We start from the raw sequence: 17,174 nt of genomic DNA on the forward strand, positions 1-17,174 counted from the left end.
ATAACCTTAGCTCCTCGCGAACGTCGTCGTCGCCGCCGCCGCACGCACGCAGAATACGTGTGTACACACGCACACACACACATATGCAGTCTGCGGTGAACGGTGTAAGCACTCGGCTAGGTGTAGCTTGCGCCGGCCTCGCGCCGGTGTAGCTCGCGCCGTCCTGGCGCTGCTGTGGGGCGGCCTCACGGCTTCTCCACTGCCGTGGCTGCTAGCGGCGTTCAAATGGGAGTCGCTCTTTACTGTTAGACATGGACGGTAAAACTAGGCTGTTGACGAGTGCTCTCTTCAGTTGTCCTTCCTCCCGGCACTTGCTTTTGCGACGTTTTCCACGGTCGCCTGTTGCGATATCAGCCCGCACCACCATGTTTCACTCCCACATGTGGAGCGCACACGCTGCAAGCATTTAGGCCCTTCCACTGCGGTTTTTCCTTATCGCTTCTCGGCCTTTTGGCTAAGATCAAAGTGTAGTATCTGTTCTTATCAGCTTAATGCTGGTAAATTCGGATACGAAACGCACTGATATGCGATGTATTTTCTTTAGTCATTGCTCTCCCGGCACCCGACTATGACGAAGTTGCAGCGTGCACGGTCCGGATCGTGGTTGGCCTTGCTGTGAGGGCAGCAAGCGCCTTCGTAACTGCCAGACCTGCCCTGCATGTGATACTTCTTCCCTCTATTTTTTTCTCCCGATTTTGACTAAGGGTGGCGAGATGCTCAGGCCCCATCTGAACCACCCGCAGAGGCAGATGTAGCCGTCCCATCTGATCCTCCTGCCGTGGCAGATGCAGACCGGTCTCGTGTGTGTCCAGTTTATACTGTCGACACCGGCGGCAGAGTTGGTAGCGACGTATGTGCCTTCCGCTCTGTTCGTCTTCCTATTTTTCCCCCGGCCAGCTTCGTCTGGGTCTCCGCCCGGGGTTGATACAAACTTATGACCTTCTCATCTTGGCCGGAGTGCGCCACTGCACTCCGGGTAAACCCAAGATCTCCTATTATCTATAGATAATTCTTAGTTACGACGCCGGCCCAGTGCCAGCTAGTGAGGCACGACTCTCTGTAGATGGTGGCAGATGACGTCGACCACGAAACTGGTACTGTGGCCCGGAATATTCCTGAAGCAACCTTCCTAGAAGTTCCTTCCCGCTTCCAAAAATTCTCTCAATGACTAAAAAAATCTGTTCTTATCAGCTTAATATCTGATACGTCCTGCATCGCAGGACCAGAATATTAAACTCATTTTTGGCTCATGACGGAGTGCTAGGGGCTTGCTCCACCTCTGTCGCGGGTTGGCCCGGCATTGCAGTACCGCCGGGATCGGCCCACCTAAAATTAATTAAAACACAGCTTGAAATGAGATAATATTCTGCAGAGATCAGATATTCTGCTGGTAGCAAAACTTGTCGGAGTTGTCGATGTGCCCAGTAGTTAGCTCCTTACACACTGCGATTTCTTTTAATTTAACATTATCTTTTTTTTTTTTTTTTTTTTTTTGTTTTTAGCCGGACCGCTCTTGCAGCCACATTACACTAGGCTGGTAATTTATGGGGGCACACAACAGCGCCGTCGGATGCTCCTTTGGCGTCTCTTATGGCCCGGCCACAGATAATTTCAATTAAATTTTTTGGAGTTATAACCTTAGCTCCTCGCGAACGTCGTCGTCGCCGCCGCCGCACGCACGCAGAATACGTGTGTACACACGCACACACACACATATGCAGTCTGCGGTGAACGGTGTAAGCACTCGGCTAGGTGTAGCTTGCGCCGGCCTCGCGCCGGTGTAGCTCGCGCCGTCCTGGCGCTGCTGTGGGGCGGCCTCACGGCTTCTCCACTGCCGTGGCTGCTAGCGGCGTTCAAATGGGAGTCGCTCTTTACTGTTAGACATGGACGGTAAAACTAGGCTGTTGACGAGTGCTCTCTTCAGTTGTCCTTCCTCCCGGCACTTGCTTTTGCGACGTTTTCCACGGTCGCCTGTTGCGATATCAGCCCGCACCACCATGTTTCACTCCCACATGTGGAGCGCACACGCTGCAAGCATTTAGGCCCTTCCACTGCGGTTTTTCCTTATCGCTTCTCGGCCTTTTGGCTAAGATCAAAGTGTAGTATCTGTTCTTATCAGCTTAATATCTGATACGTCCTGCATCGCAGGACCAGAATATTAAACTCATTTTTGGCTCATGACGGAGTGCTAGGGGCTTGCTCCACCTCTGTCGCGGGTTGGCCCGGCATTGCAGTACCGCCGGGATCGGCCCACCTAAAATTAATTAAAACACAGCTTGAAATGAGATAATATTCTGCAGAGATCAGATATTCTGCTGGTAGCAAAACTTGTCGGAGTTGTCGATGTGCCCAGTAGTTAGCTCCTTACACACTGCGATTTCTTTTAATTTAACATTATCTTATTTTATTTTTTTTTTTTTTTGTTTTTAGCCGGACCGCTCTTGCAGCCACATTACACTAGGCTGGTAATTTATGGGGGCACACAACAGCGCCGTCGGATGCTCCTTTGGCGTCTCTTATGGCCCGGCCACAGATAATTTCAATTAAATTTTTTGGAGTTATAACCTTAGCTCCTCGCGAACGTCGTCGTCGCCGCCGCCGCACGCACGCAGAATACGTGTGTACACACGCACACACACACATATGCAGTCTGCGGTGAACGGTGTAAGCACTCGGCTAGGTGTAGCTTGCGCCGGCCTCGCGCCGGTGTAGCTCGCGCCGTCCTGGCGCTGCTGTGGGGCGGCCTCACGGCTTCTCCACTGCCGTGGCTGCTAGCGGCGTTCAAATGGGAGTCGCTCTTTACTGTTAGACATGGACGGTAAAACTAGGCTGTTGACGAGTGCTCTCTTCAGTTGTCCTTCCTCCCGGCACTTGCTTTTGCGACGTTTTCCACGGTCGCCTGTTGCGATATCAGCCCGCACCACCATGTTTCACTCCCACATGTGGAGCGCACACGCTGCAAGCATTTAGGCCCTTCCACTGCGGTTTTTCCTTATCGCTTCTCGGCCTTTTGGCTAAGATCAAAGTGTAGTATCTGTTCTTATCAGCTTAATGCTGGTAAATTCGGATACGAAACGCACTGATATGCGATGTATTTTCTTTAGTCATTGCTCTCCCGGCACCCGACTATGACGAAGTTGCAGCGTGCACGGTCCGGATCGTGGTTGGCCTTGCTGTGAGGGCAGCAAGCGCCTTCGTAACTGCCAGACCTGCCCTGCATGTGATACTTCTTCCCTCTATTTTTTTCTCCCGATTTTGACTAAGGGTGGCGAGATGCTCAGGCCCCATCTGAACCACCCGCAGAGGCAGATGTAGCCGTCCCATCTGATCCTCCTGCCGTGGCAGATGCAGACCGGTCTCGTGTGTGTCCAGTTTATACTGTCGACACCGGCGGCAGAGTTGGTAGCGACGTATGTGCCTTCCGCTCTGTTCGTCTTCCTATTTTTCCCCCGGCCAGCTTCGTCTGGGTCTCCGCCCGGGGTTGATACAAACTTATGACCTTCTCATCTTGGCCGGAGTGCGCCACTGCACTCCGGGTAAACCCAAGATCTCCTATTATCTATAGATAATTCTTAGTTACGACGCCGGCCCAGTGCCAGCTAGTGAGGCACGACTCTCTGTAGATGGTGGCAGATGACGTCGACCACGAAACTGGTACTGTGGCCCGGAATATTCCTGAAGCAACCTTCCTAGAAGTTCCTTCCCGCTTCCAAAAATTCTCTCAATGACTAAAAAAATCTGTTCTTATCAGCTTAATATCTGATACGTCCTGCATCGCAGGACCAGAATATTAAACTCATTTTTGGCTCATGACGGAGTGCTAGGGGCTTGCTCCACCTCTGTCGCGGGTTGGCCCGGCATTGCAGTACCGCCGGGATCGGCCCACCTAAAATTAATTAAAACACAGCTTGAAATGAGATAATATTCTGCAGAGATCAGATATTCTGCTGGTAGCAAAACTTGTCGGAGTTGTCGATGTGCCCAGTAGTTAGCTCCTTACACACTGCGATTTCTTTTAATTTAACATTATCTTATTTTTTTTTTTTTTTTTTTTTGTTTTTAGCCGGACCGCTCTTGCAGCCACATTACACTAGGCTGGTAATTTATGGGGGCACACAACAGCGCCGTCGGATGCTCCTTTGGCGTCTCTTATGGCCCGGCCACAGATAATTTCAATTAAATTTTTTGGAGTTATAACCTTAGCTCCTCGCGAACGTCGTCGTCGCCGCCGCCGCACGCACGCAGAATACGTGTGTACACACGCACACACACACATATGCAGTCTGCGGTGAACGGTGTAAGCACTCGGCTAGGTGTAGCTTGCGCCGGCCTCGCGCCGGTGTAGCTCGCGCCGTCCTGGCGCTGCTGTGGGGCGGCCTCACGGCTTCTCCACTGCCGTGGCTGCTAGCGGCGTTCAAATGGGAGTCGCTCTTTACTGTTAGACATGGACGGTAAAACTAGGCTGTTGACGAGTGCTCTCTTCAGTTGTCCTTCCTCCCGGCACTTGCTTTTGCGACGTTTTCCACGGTCGCCTGTTGCGATATCAGCCCGCACCACCATGTTTCACTCCCACATGTGGAGCGCACACGCTGCAAGCATTTAGGCCCTTCCACTGCGGTTTTTCCTTATCGCTTCTCGGCCTTTTGGCTAAGATCAAAGTGTAGTATCTGTTCTTATCAGCTTAATATCTGATACGTCCTGCATCGCAGGACCAGAATATTAAACTCATTTTTGGCTCATGACGGAGTGCTAGGGGCTTGCTCCACCTCTGTCGCGGGTTGGCCCGGCATTGCAGTACCGCCGGGATCGGCCCACCTAAAATTAATTAAAACACAGCTTGAAATGAGATAATATTCTGCAGAGATCAGATATTCTGCTGGTAGCAAAACTTGTCGGAGTTGTCGATGTGCCCAGTAGTTAGCTCCTTACACACTGCGATTTCTTTTAATTTAACATTATCTTATTTTATTTTTTTTTTTTTTTGTTTTTAGCCGGACCGCTCTTGCAGCCACATTACACTAGGCTGGTAATTTATGGGGGCACACAACAGCGCCGTCGGATGCTCCTTTGGCGTCTCTTATGGCCCGGCCACAGATAATTTCAATTAAATTTTTTGGAGTTATAACCTTAGCTCCTCGCGAACGTCGTCGTCGCCGCCGCCGCACGCACGCAGAATACGTGTGTACACACGCACACACACACATATGCAGTCTGCGGTGAACGGTGTAAGCACTCGGCTAGGTGTAGCTTGCGCCGGCCTCGCGCCGGTGTAGCTCGCGCCGTCCTGGCGCTGCTGTGGGGCGGCCTCACGGCTTCTCCACTGCCGTGGCTGCTAGCGGCGTTCAAATGGGAGTCGCTCTTTACTGTTAGACATGGACGGTAAAACTAGGCTGTTGACGAGTGCTCTCTTCAGTTGTCCTTCCTCCCGGCACTTGCTTTTGCGACGTTTTCCACGGTCGCCTGTTGCGATATCAGCCCGCACCACCATGTTTCACTCCCACATGTGGAGCGCACACGCTGCAAGCATTTAGGCCCTTCCACTGCGGTTTTTCCTTATCGCTTCTCGGCCTTTTGGCTAAGATCAAAGTGTAGTATCTGTTCTTATCAGCTTAATGCTGGTAAATTCGGATACGAAACGCACTGATATGCGATGTATTTTCTTTAGTCATTGCTCTCCCGGCACCCGACTATGACGAAGTTGCAGCGTGCACGGTCCGGATCGTGGTTGGCCTTGCTGTGAGGGCAGCAAGCGCCTTCGTAACTGCCAGACCTGCCCTGCATGTGATACTTCTTCCCTCTATTTTTTTCTCCCGATTTTGACTAAGGGTGGCGAGATGCTCAGGCCCCATCTGAACCACCCGCAGAGGCAGATGTAGCCGTCCCATCTGATCCTCCTGCCGTGGCAGATGCAGACCGGTCTCGTGTGTGTCCAGTTTATACTGTCGACACCGGCGGCAGAGTTGGTAGCGACGTATGTGCCTTCCGCTCTGTTCGTCTTCCTATTTTTCCCCCGGCCAGCTTCGTCTGGGTCTCCGCCCGGGGTTGATACAAACTTATGACCTTCTCATCTTGGCCGGAGTGCGCCACTGCACTCCGGGTAAACCCAAGATCTCCTATTATCTATAGATAATTCTTAGTTACGACGCCGGCCCAGTGCCAGCTAGTGAGGCACGACTCTCTGTAGATGGTGGCAGATGACGTCGACCACGAAACTGGTACTGTGGCCCGGAATATTCCTGAAGCAACCTTCCTAGAAGTTCCTTCCCGCTTCCAAAAATTCTCTCAATGACTAAAAAAATCTGTTCTTATCAGCTTAATATCTGATACGTCCTGCATCGCAGGACCAGAATATTAAACTCATTTTTGGCTCATGACGGAGTGCTAGGGGCTTGCTCCACCTCTGTCGCGGGTTGGCCCGGCATTGCAGTACCGCCGGGATCGGCCCACCTAAAATTAATTAAAACACAGCTTGAAATGAGATAATATTCTGCAGAGATCAGATATTCTGCTGGTAGCAAAACTTGTCGGAGTTGTCGATGTGCCCAGTAGTTAGCTCCTTACACACTGCGATTTCTTTTAATTTAACATTATCTTATTTTTTTTTTTTTTTTTTTTTGTTTTTAGCCGGACCGCTCTTGCAGCCACATTACACTAGGCTGGTAATTTATGGGGGCACACAACAGCGCCGTCGGATGCTCCTTTGGCGTCTCTTATGGCCCGGCCACAGATAATTTCAATTAAATTTTTTGGAGTTATAACCTTAGCTCCTCGCGAACGTCGTCGTCGCCGCCGCCGCACGCACGCAGAATACGTGTGTACACACGCACACACACACATATGCAGTCTGCGGTGAACGGTGTAAGCACTCGGCTAGGTGTAGCTTGCGCCGGCCTCGCGCCGGTGTAGCTCGCGCCGTCCTGGCGCTGCTGTGGGGCGGCCTCACGGCTTCTCCACTGCCGTGGCTGCTAGCGGCGTTCAAATGGGAGTCGCTCTTTACTGTTAGACATGGACGGTAAAACTAGGCTGTTGACGAGTGCTCTCTTCAGTTGTCCTTCCTCCCGGCACTTGCTTTTGCGACGTTTTCCACGGTCGCCTGTTGCGATATCAGCCCGCACCACCATGTTTCACTCCCACATGTGGAGCGCACACGCTGCAAGCATTTAGGCCCTTCCACTGCGGTTTTTCCTTATCGCTTCTCGGCCTTTTGGCTAAGATCAAAGTGTAGTATCTGTTCTTATCAGCTTAATATCTGATACGTCCTGCATCGCAGGACCAGAATATTAAACTCATTTTTGGCTCATGACGGAGTGCTAGGGGCTTGCTCCACCTCTGTCGCGGGTTGGCCCGGCATTGCAGTACCGCCGGGATCGGCCCACCTAAAATTAATTAAAACACAGCTTGAAATGAGATAATATTCTGCAGAGATCAGATATTCTGCTGGTAGCAAAACTTGTCGGAGTTGTCGATGTGCCCAGTAGTTAGCTCCTTACACACTGCGAATTCTTTTAATTTAACATTATCTTATTTTATTTTTTTTTTTTTTTTGTTTTTAGCCGGACCGCTCTTGCAGCCACATTACACTAGGCTGGTAATTTATGGGGGCACACAACAGCGCCGTCGGATGCTCCTTTGGCGTCTCTTATGGCCCGGCCACAGATAATTTCAATTAAATTTTTTGGAGTTATAACCTTAGCTCCTCGCGAACGTCGTCGTCGCCGCCGCCGCACGCACGCAGAATACGTGTGTACACACGCACACACACACATATGCAGTCTGCGGTGAACGGTGTAAGCACTCGGCTAGGTGTAGCTTGCGCCGGCCTCGCGCCGGTGTAGCTCGCGCCGTCCTGGCGCTGCTGTGGGGCGGCCTCACGGCTTCTCCACTGCCGTGGCTGCTAGCGGCGTTCAAATGGGAGTCGCTCTTTACTGTTAGACATGGACGGTAAAACTAGGCTGTTGACGAGTGCTCTCTTCAGTTGTCCTTCCTCCCGGCACTTGCTTTTGCGACGTTTTCCACGGTCGCCTGTTGCGATATCAGCCCGCACCACCATGTTTCACTCCCACATGTGGAGCGCACACGCTGCAAGCATTTAGGCCCTTCCACTGCGGTTTTTCCTTATCGCTTCTCGGCCTTTTGGCTAAGATCAAAGTGTAGTATCTGTTCTTATCAGCTTAATGCTGGTAAATTCGGATACGAAACGCACTGATATGCGATGTATTTTCTTTAGTCATTGCTCTCCCGGCACCCGACTATGACGAAGTTGCAGCGTGCACGGTCCGGATCGTGGTTGGCCTTGCTGTGAGGGCAGCAAGCGCCTTCGTAACTGCCAGACCTGCCCTGCATGTGATACTTCTTCCCTCTATTTTTTTCTCCCGATTTTGACTAAGGGTGGCGAGATGCTCAGGCCCCATCTGAACCACCCGCAGAGGCAGATGTAGCCGTCCCATCTGATCCTCCTGCCGTGGCAGATGCAGACCGGTCTCGTGTGTGTCCAGTTTATACTGTCGACACCGGCGGCAGAGTTGGTAGCGACGTATGTGCCTTCCGCTCTGTTCGTCTTCCTATTTTTCCCCCGGCCAGCTTCGTCTGGGTCTCCGCCCGGGGTTGATACAAACTTATGACCTTCTCATCTTGGCCGGAGTGCGCCACTGCACTCCGGGTAAACCCAAGATCTCCTATTATCTATAGATAATTCTTAGTTACGACGCCGGCCCAGTGCCAGCTAGTGAGGCACGACTCTCTGTAGATGGTGGCAGATGACGTCGACCACGAAACTGGTACTGTGGCCCGGAATATTCCTGAAGCAACCTTCCTAGAAGTTCCTTCCCGCTTCCAAAAATTCTCTCAATGACTAAAAAAATCTGTTCTTATCAGCTTAATATCTGATACGTCCTGCATCGCAGGACCAGAATATTAAACTCATTTTTGGCTCATGACGGAGTGCTAGGGGCTTGCTCCACCTCTGTCGCGGGTTGGCCCGGCATTGCAGTACCGCCGGGATCGGCCCACCTAAAATTAATTAAAACACAGCTTGAAATGAGATAATATTCTGCAGAGATCAGATATTCTGCTGGTAGCAAAACTTGTCGGAGTTGTCGATGTGCCCAGTAGTTAGCTCCTTACACACTGCGATTTCTTTTAATTTAACATTATCTTATTTTTTTTTTTTTTTTTTTTGTTTTTAGCCGGACCGCTCTTGCAGCCACATTACACTAGGCTGGTAATTTATGGGGGCACACAACAGCGCCGTCGGATGCTCCTTTGGCGTCTCTTATGGCCCGGCCACAGATAATTTCAATTAAATTTTTTGGAGTTATAACCTTAGCTCCTCGCGAACGTCGTCGTCGCCGCCGCCGCACGCACGCAGAATACGTGTGTACACACGCACACACACACATATGCAGTCTGCGGTGAACGGTGTAAGCACTCGGCTAGGTGTAGCTTGCGCCGGCCTCGCGCCGGTGTAGCTCGCGCCGTCCTGGCGCTGCTGTGGGGCGGCCTCACGGCTTCTCCACTGCCGTGGCTGCTAGCGGCGTTCAAATGGGAGTCGCTCTTTACTGTTAGACATGGACGGTAAAACTAGGCTGTTGACGAGTGCTCTCTTCAGTTGTCCTTCCTCCCGGCACTTGCTTTTGCGACGTTTTCCACGGTCGCCTGTTGCGATATCAGCCCGCACCACCATGTTTCACTCCCACATGTGGAGCGCACACGCTGCAAGCATTTAGGCCCTTCCACTGCGGTTTTTCCTTATCGCTTCTCGGCCTTTTGGCTAAGATCAAAGTGTAGTATCTGTTCTTATCAGCTTAATATCTGATACGTCCTGCATCGCAGGACCAGAATATTAAACTCATTTTTGGCTCATGACGGAGTGCTAGGGGCTTGCTCCACCTCTGTCGCGGGTTGGCCCGGCATTGCAGTACCGCCGGGATCGGCCCACCTAAAATTAATTAAAACACAGCTTGAAATGAGATAATATTCTGCAGAGATCAGATATTCTGCTGGTAGCAAAACTTGTCGGAGTTGTCGATGTGCCCAGTAGTTAGCTCCTTACACACTGCGAATTCTTTTAATTTAACATTATCTTATTTTATTTTTTTTTTTTTTTTGTTTTTAGCCGGACCGCTCTTGCAGCCACATTACACTAGGCTGGTAATTTATGGGGGCACACAACAGCGCCGTCGGATGCTCCTTTGGCGTCTCTTATGGCCCGGCCACAGATAATTTCAATTAAATTTTTTGGAGTTATAACCTTAGCTCCTCGCGAACGTCGTCGTCGCCGCCGCCGCACGCACGCAGAATACGTGTGTACACACGCACACACACACATATGCAGTCTGCGGTGAACGGTGTAAGCACTCGGCTAGGTGTAGCTTGCGCCGGCCTCGCGCCGGTGTAGCTCGCGCCGTCCTGGCGCTGCTGTGGGGCGGCCTCACGGCTTCTCCACTGCCGTGGCTGCTAGCGGCGTTCAAATGGGAGTCGCTCTTTACTGTTAGACATGGACGGTAAAACTAGGCTGTTGACGAGTGCTCTCTTCAGTTGTCCTTCCTCCCGGCACTTGCTTTTGCGACGTTTTCCACGGTCGCCTGTTGCGATATCAGCCCGCACCACCATGTTTCACTCCCACATGTGGAGCGCACACGCTGCAAGCATTTAGGCCCTTCCACTGCGGTTTTTCCTTATCGCTTCTCGGCCTTTTGGCTAAGATCAAAGTGTAGTATCTGTTCTTATCAGCTTAATGCTGGTAAATTCGGATACGAAACGCACTGATATGCGATGTATTTTCTTTAGTCATTGCTCTCCCGGCACCCGACTATGACGAAGTTGCAGCGTGCACGGTCCGGATCGTGGTTGGCCTTGCTGTGAGGGCAGCAAGCGCCTTCGTAACTGCCAGACCTGCCCTGCATGTGATACTTCTTCCCTCTATTTTTTTCTCCCGATTTTGACTAAGGGTGGCGAGATGCTCAGGCCCCATCTGAACCACCCGCAGAGGCAGATGTAGCCGTCCCATCTGATCCTCCTGCCGTGGCAGATGCAGACCGGTCTCGTGTGTGTCCAGTTTATACTGTCGACACCGGCGGCAGAGTTGGTAGCGACGTATGTGCCTTCCGCTCTGTTCGTCTTCCTATTTTTCCCCCGGCCAGCTTCGTCTGGGTCTCCGCCCGGGGTTGATACAAACTTATGACCTTCTCATCTTGGCCGGAGTGCGCCACTGCACTCCGGGTAAACCCAAGATCTCCTATTATCTATAGATAATTCTTAGTTACGACGCCGGCCCAGTGCCAGCTAGTGAGGCACGACTCTCTGTAGATGGTGGCAGATGACGTCGACCACGAAACTGGTACTGTGGCCCGGAATATTCCTGAAGCAACCTTCCTAGAAGTTCCTTCCCGCTTCCAAAAATTCTCTCAATGACTAAAAAAATCTGTTCTTATCAGCTTAATATCTGATACGTCCTGCATCGCAGGACCAGAATATTAAACTCATTTTTGGCTCATGACGGAGTGCTAGGGGCTTGCTCCACCTCTGTCGCGGGTTGGCCCGGCATTGCAGTACCGCCGGGATCGGCCCACCTAAAATTAATTAAAACACAGCTTGAAATGAGATAATATTCTGCAGAGATCAGATATTCTGCTGGTAGCAAAACTTGTCGGAGTTGTCGATGTGCCCAGTAGTTAGCTCCTTACACACTGCGATTTCTTTTAATTTAACATTATCTTTTTTTTTTTTTTTTTTTTTTTGTTTTTAGCCGGACCGCTCTTGCAGCCACATTACACTAGGCTGGTAATTTATGGGGGCACACAACAGCGCCGTCGGATGCTCCTTTGGCGTCTCTTATGGCCCGGCCACAGATAATTTCAATTAAATTTTTTGGAGTTATAACCTTAGCTCCTCGCGAACGTCGTCGTCGCCGCCGCCGCACGCACGCAGAATACGTGTGTACACACGCACACACACACATATGCAGTCTGCGGTGAACGGTGTAAGCACTCGGCTAGGTGTAGCTTGCGCCGGCCTCGCGCCGGTGTAGCTCGCGCCGTCCTGGCGCTGCTGTGGGGCGGCCTCACGGCTTCTCCACTGCCGTGGCTGCTAGCGGCGTTCAAATGGGAGTCGCTCTTTACTGTTAGACATGGACGGTAAAACTAGGCTGTTGACGAGTGCTCTCTTCAGTTGTCCTTCCTCCCGGCACTTGCTTTTGCGACGTTTTCCACGGTCGCCTGTTGCGATATCAGCCCGCACCACCATGTTTCACTCCCACATGTGGAGCGCACACGCTGCAAGCATTTAGGCCCTTCCACTGCGGTTTTTCCTTATCGCTTCTCGGCCTTTTGGCTAAGATCAAAGTGTAGTATCTGTTCTTATCAGCTTAATATCTGATACGTCCTGCATCGCAGGACCAGAATATTAAACTCATTTTTGGCTCATGACGGAGTGCTAGGGGCTTGCTCCACCTCTGTCGCGGGTTGGCCCGGCATTGCAGTACCGCCGGGATCGGCCCACCTAAAATTAATTAAAACACAGCTTGAAATGAGATAATATTCTGCAGAGATCAGATATTCTGCTGGTAGCAAAACTTGTCGGAGTTGTCGATGTGCCCAGTAGTTAGCTCCTTACACACTGCGATTTCTTTTAATTTAACATTATCTTATTTTATTTTTTTTTTTTTTTGTTTTTAGCCGGACCGCTCTTGCAGCCACATTACACTAGGCTGGTAATTTATGGGGGCACACAACAGCGCCGTCGGATGCTCCTTTGGCGTCTCTTATGGCCCGGCCACAGATAATTTCAATTAAATTTTTTGGAGTTATAACCTTAGCTCCTCGCGAACGTCGTCGTCGCCGCCGCCGCACGCACGCAGAATACGTGTGTACACACGCACACACACACATATGCAGTCTGCGGTGAACGGTGTAAGCACTCGGCTAGGTGTAGCTTGCGCCGGCCTCGCGCCGGTGTAGCTCGCGCCGTCCTGGCGCTGCTGTGGGGCGGCCTCACGGCTTCTCCACTGCCGTGGCTGCTAGCGGCGTTCAAATGGGAGTCGCTCTTTACTGTTAGACATGGACGGTAAAACTAGGCTGTTGACGAGTGCTCTCTTCAGTTGTCCTTCCTCCCGGCACTTGCTTTTGCGACGTTTTCCACGGTCGCCTGTTGCGATATCAGCCCGCACCACCATGTTTCACTCCCACATGTGGAGCGCACACGCTGCAAGCATTTAGGCCCTTCCACTGCGGTTTTTCCTTATCGCTTCTCGGCCTTTTGGCTAAGATCAAAGTGTAGTATCTGTTCTTATCAGCTTAATGCTGGTAAATTCGGATACGAAACGCACTGATATGCGATGTATTTTCTTTAGTCATTGCTCTCCCGGCACCCGACTATGACGAAGTTGCAGCGTGCACGGTCCGGATCGTGGTTGGCCTTGCTGTGAGGGCAGCAAGCGCCTTCGTAACTGCCAGACCTGCCCTGCATGTGATACTTCTTCCCTCTATTTTTTTCTCCCGATTTTGACTAAGGGTGGCGAGATGCTCAGGCCCCATCTGAACCACCCGCAGAGGCAGATGTAGCCGTCCCATCTGATCCTCCTGCCGTGGCAGATGCAGACCGGTCTCGTGTGTGTCCAGTTTATACTGTCGACACCGGCGGCAGAGTTGGTAGCGACGTATGTGCCTTCCGCTCTGTTCGTCTTCCTATTTTTCCCCCGGCCAGCTTCGTCTGGGTCTCCGCCCGGGGTTGATACAAACTTATGACCTTCTCATCTTGGCCGGAGTGCGCCACTGCACTCCGGGTAAACCCAAGATCTCCTATTATCTATAGATAATTCTTAGTTACGACGCCGGCCCAGTGCCAGCTAGTGAGGCACGACTCTCTGTAGATGGTGGCAGATGACGTCGACCACGAAACTGGTACTGTGGCCCGGAATATTCCTGAAGCAACCTTCCTAGAAGTTCCTTCCCGCTTCCAAAAATTCTCTCAATGACTAAAAAAATCTGTTCTTATCAGCTTAATATCTGATACGTCCTGCATCGCAGGACCAGAATATTAAACTCATTTTTGGCTCATGACGGAGTGCTAGGGGCTTGCTCCACCTCTGTCGCGGGTTGGCCCGGCATTGCAGTACCGCCGGGATCGGCCCACCTAAAATTAATTAAAACACAGCTTGAAATGAGATAATATTCTGCAGAGATCAGATATTCTGCTGGTAGCAAAACTTGTCGGAGTTGTCGATGTGCCCAGTAGTTAGCTCCTTACACACTGCGATTTCTTTTAATTTAACATTATCTTTTTTTTTTTTTTTTTTTTTTTTGTTTTTAGCCGGACCGCTCTTGCAGCCACATTACACTAGGCTGGTAATTTATGGGGGCACACAACAGCGCCGTCGGATGCTCCTTTGGCGTCTCTTATGGCCCGGCCACAGATAATTTCAATTAAATTTTTTGGAGTTATAACCTTAGCTCCTCGCGAACGTCGTCGTCGCCGCCGCCGCACGCACGCAGAATACGTGTGTACACACGCACACACACACATATGCAGTCTGCGGTGAACGGTGTAAGCACTCGGCTAGGTGTAGCTTGCGCCGGCCTCGCGCCGGTGTAGCTCGCGCCGTCCTGGCGCTGCTGTGGGGCGGCCTCACGGCTTCTCCACTGCCGTGGCTGCTAGCGGCGTTCAAATGGGAGTCGCTCTTTACTGTTAGACATGGACGGTAAAACTAGGCTGTTGACGAGTGCTCTCTTCAGTTGTCCTTCCTCCCGGCACTTGCTTTTGCGACGTTTTCCACGGTCGCCTGTTGCGATATCAGCCCGCACCACCATGTTTCACTCCCACATGTGGAGCGCACACGCTGCAAGCATTTAGGCCCTTCCACTGCGGTTTTTCCTTATCGCTTCTCGGCCTTTTGGCTAAGATCAAAGTGTAGTATCTGTTCTTATCAGCTTAATATCTGATACGTCCTGCATCGCAGGACCAGAATATTAAACTCATTTTTGGCTCATGACGGAGTGCTAGGGGCTTGCTCCACCTCTGTCGCGGGTTGGCCCGGCATTGCAGTACCGCCGGGATCGGCCCACCTAAAATTAATTAAAACACAGCTTGAAATGAGATAATATTCTGCAGAGATCAGATATTCTGCTGGTAGCAAAACTTGTCGGAGTTGTCGATGTGCCCAGTAGTTAGCTCCTTACACACTGCGATTTCTTTTAATTTAACATTATCTTATTTTTTTTTTTTTTTTTTTGTTTTTAGCCGGACCGCTCTTGCAGCCACATTACACTAGGCTGGTAATTTATGGGGGCACACAACAGCGCCGTCGGATGCTCCTTTGGCGTCTCTTATGGCCCGGCCACAGATAATTTCAATTAAATTTTTTGGAGTTATAACCTTAGCTCCTCGCGAACGTCGTCGTCGCCGCCGCCGCACGCACGCAGAATACGTGTGTACACACGCACACACACACATATGCAGTCTGCGGTGAACGGTGTAAGCACTCGGCTAGGTGTAGCTTGCGCCGGCCTCGCGCCGGTGTAGCTCGCGCCGTCCTGGCGCTGCTGTGGGGCGGCCTCACGGCTTCTCCACTGCCGTGGCTGCTAGCGGCGTTCAAATGGGAGTCGCTCTTTACTGTTAGACATGGACGGTAAAACTAGGCTGTTGACGAGTGCTCTCTTCAGTTGTCCTTCCTCCCGGCACTTGCTTTTGCGACGTTTTCCACGGTCGCCTGTTGCGATATCAGCCCGCACCACCATGTTTCACTCCCACATGTGGAGCGCACACGCTGCAAGCATTTAGGCCCTTCCACTGCGGTTTTTCCTTATCGCTTCTCGGCCTTTTGGCTAAGATCAAAGTGTAGTATCTGTTCTTATCAGCTTAATGCTGGTAAATTCGGATACGAAACGCACTGATATGCGATGTATTTTCTTTAGTCATTGCTCTCCCGGCACCCGACTATGACGAAGTTGCAGCGTGCACGGTCCGGATCGTGGTTGGCCTTGCTGTGAGGGCAGCAAGCGCCTTCGTAACTGCCAGACCTGCCCTGCATGTGATACTTCTTCCCTCTATTTTTTTCTCCCGATTTTGACTAAGGGTGGCGAGATGCTCAGGCCCCATCTGAACCACCCGCAGAGGCAGATGTAGCCGTCCCATCTGATCCTCCTGCCGTGGCAGATGCAGACCGGTCTCGTGTGTGTCCAGTTTATACTGTCGACACCGGCGGCAGAGTTGGTAGCGACGTATGTGCCTTCCGCTCTGTTCGTCTTCCTATTTTTCCCCCGGCCAGCTTCGTCTGGGTCTCCGCCCGGGGTTGATACAAACTTATGACCTTCTCATCTTGGCCGGAGTGCGCCACTGCACTCCGGGTAAACCCAAGATCTCCTATTATCTATAGATAATTCTTAGTTACGACGCCGGCCCAGTGCCAGCTAGTGAGGCACGACTCTCTGTAGATGGTGGCAGATGACGTCGACCACGAAACTGGTACTGTGGCCCGGAATATTCCTGAAGCAACCTTCCTAGAAGTTCCTTCCCGCTTCCAAAAATTCTCTCAATGACTAAAAAAATCTGTTCTTATCAGCTTAATATCTGATACGTCCTGCATCGCAGGACCAGAATATTAAACTCATTTTTGGCTCATGACGGAGTGCTAGGGGCTTGCTCCACCTCTGTCGCGGGTTGGCCCGGCATTGCAGTACCGCCGGGATCGGCCCACCTAAAATTAATTAAAACACAGCTTGAAATGAGATAATATTCTGCAGAGATCAGATATTCTGCTGGTAGCAAAACTTGTCGGAGTTGTCGATGTGCCCAGTAGTTAGCTCCTTACACACTGCGATTTCTTTTAATTTAACATTATCTTATTTTTTTTTTTTTTTTTTTTTTGTTTTTAGCCGGACCGCTCTTGCAGCCACATTACACTAGGCTGGTAATTTATGGGGGCACACAACAGCGCCGTCGGATGCTCCTTTGGCGTCTCTTATGGCCCGGCCACAGATAATTTCAATTAAATTTTTTGGAGTTATAACCTTAGCTCCTCGCGAACGTCGTCGTCGCCGCCGCCGCACGCACGCAGAATACGTGTGTACACACGCACACACACACATATGCAGTCTGCGGTGAACGGTGTAAGCACTCGGCTAGGTGTAGCTTGCGCCGGCCTCGCGCCGGTGTAGCTCGCGCCGTCCTGGCGCTGCTGT

General features: G+C 51.3%; 6 non-coding genes and 14 pseudogenes across 6 annotated transcripts; all 20 read left to right on the forward strand.

Annotated features, from left to right (window-relative positions):
- The first annotated feature begins 434 nt into the window (after positions 1-434).
- LOC126329821 (U2 spliceosomal RNA) lies at positions 435-549 on the forward strand (annotated as a pseudogene).
- A 606-nt stretch (positions 550-1,155) lies between these two features.
- Positions 1,156-1,331, forward strand: LOC126329893 (U2 spliceosomal RNA; annotated as a pseudogene).
- A 735-nt stretch (positions 1,332-2,066) lies between these two features.
- On the forward strand, positions 2,067-2,259 carry LOC126329795 (U2 spliceosomal RNA). The gene has a single exon (XR_007562541.1). It is a non-coding gene; the product is annotated as a U2 spliceosomal RNA (small nuclear RNA).
- Positions 2,260-2,994: 735 nt separating this feature from the next.
- Positions 2,995-3,109, forward strand: LOC126329822 (U2 spliceosomal RNA; annotated as a pseudogene).
- Positions 3,110-3,715: 606 nt separating this feature from the next.
- Positions 3,716-3,891, forward strand: LOC126329894 (U2 spliceosomal RNA; annotated as a pseudogene).
- Positions 3,892-4,627: 736 nt separating this feature from the next.
- On the forward strand, positions 4,628-4,820 carry LOC126329862 (U2 spliceosomal RNA). Its single transcript, XR_007562554.1, has one exon. It is a non-coding gene; the product is annotated as a U2 spliceosomal RNA (small nuclear RNA).
- Positions 4,821-5,555: 735 nt separating this feature from the next.
- Positions 5,556-5,670, forward strand: LOC126329823 (U2 spliceosomal RNA; annotated as a pseudogene).
- A 606-nt stretch (positions 5,671-6,276) lies between these two features.
- Positions 6,277-6,452, forward strand: LOC126329895 (U2 spliceosomal RNA; annotated as a pseudogene).
- A 736-nt stretch (positions 6,453-7,188) lies between these two features.
- On the forward strand, positions 7,189-7,381 carry LOC126329873 (U2 spliceosomal RNA). Its single transcript, XR_007562565.1, has one exon. It is a non-coding gene; the product is annotated as a U2 spliceosomal RNA (small nuclear RNA).
- A 736-nt stretch (positions 7,382-8,117) lies between these two features.
- On the forward strand, positions 8,118-8,232 carry LOC126329824 (U2 spliceosomal RNA; annotated as a pseudogene).
- Positions 8,233-8,838: 606 nt separating this feature from the next.
- On the forward strand, positions 8,839-9,014 carry LOC126329897 (U2 spliceosomal RNA; annotated as a pseudogene).
- A 735-nt stretch (positions 9,015-9,749) lies between these two features.
- Positions 9,750-9,942, forward strand: LOC126329884 (U2 spliceosomal RNA). The gene has a single exon (XR_007562576.1). It is a non-coding gene; the product is annotated as a U2 spliceosomal RNA (small nuclear RNA).
- Positions 9,943-10,678: 736 nt separating this feature from the next.
- On the forward strand, positions 10,679-10,793 carry LOC126329826 (U2 spliceosomal RNA; annotated as a pseudogene).
- Positions 10,794-11,399: 606 nt separating this feature from the next.
- LOC126329898 (U2 spliceosomal RNA) lies at positions 11,400-11,575 on the forward strand (annotated as a pseudogene).
- Positions 11,576-12,310: 735 nt separating this feature from the next.
- Positions 12,311-12,503, forward strand: LOC126329896 (U2 spliceosomal RNA). The gene has a single exon (XR_007562583.1). It is a non-coding gene; the product is annotated as a U2 spliceosomal RNA (small nuclear RNA).
- A 735-nt stretch (positions 12,504-13,238) lies between these two features.
- LOC126329827 (U2 spliceosomal RNA) lies at positions 13,239-13,353 on the forward strand (annotated as a pseudogene).
- A 606-nt stretch (positions 13,354-13,959) lies between these two features.
- Positions 13,960-14,135, forward strand: LOC126329899 (U2 spliceosomal RNA; annotated as a pseudogene).
- A 736-nt stretch (positions 14,136-14,871) lies between these two features.
- Positions 14,872-15,064, forward strand: LOC126329801 (U2 spliceosomal RNA). The gene has a single exon (XR_007562542.1). It is a non-coding gene; the product is annotated as a U2 spliceosomal RNA (small nuclear RNA).
- Positions 15,065-15,798: 734 nt separating this feature from the next.
- Positions 15,799-15,913, forward strand: LOC126329828 (U2 spliceosomal RNA; annotated as a pseudogene).
- A 606-nt stretch (positions 15,914-16,519) lies between these two features.
- Positions 16,520-16,695, forward strand: LOC126329900 (U2 spliceosomal RNA; annotated as a pseudogene).
- The last annotated feature ends 479 nt before the right edge of the window (positions 16,696-17,174 follow it).

This window comes from Schistocerca gregaria, unplaced genomic scaffold (genome assembly GCF_023897955.1).
Source record: "Schistocerca gregaria isolate iqSchGreg1 unplaced genomic scaffold, iqSchGreg1.2 ptg001219l, whole genome shotgun sequence".
In the NCBI taxonomy this organism is placed as follows: Eukaryota; Metazoa; Arthropoda; class Insecta; order Orthoptera; family Acrididae; genus Schistocerca; species Schistocerca gregaria.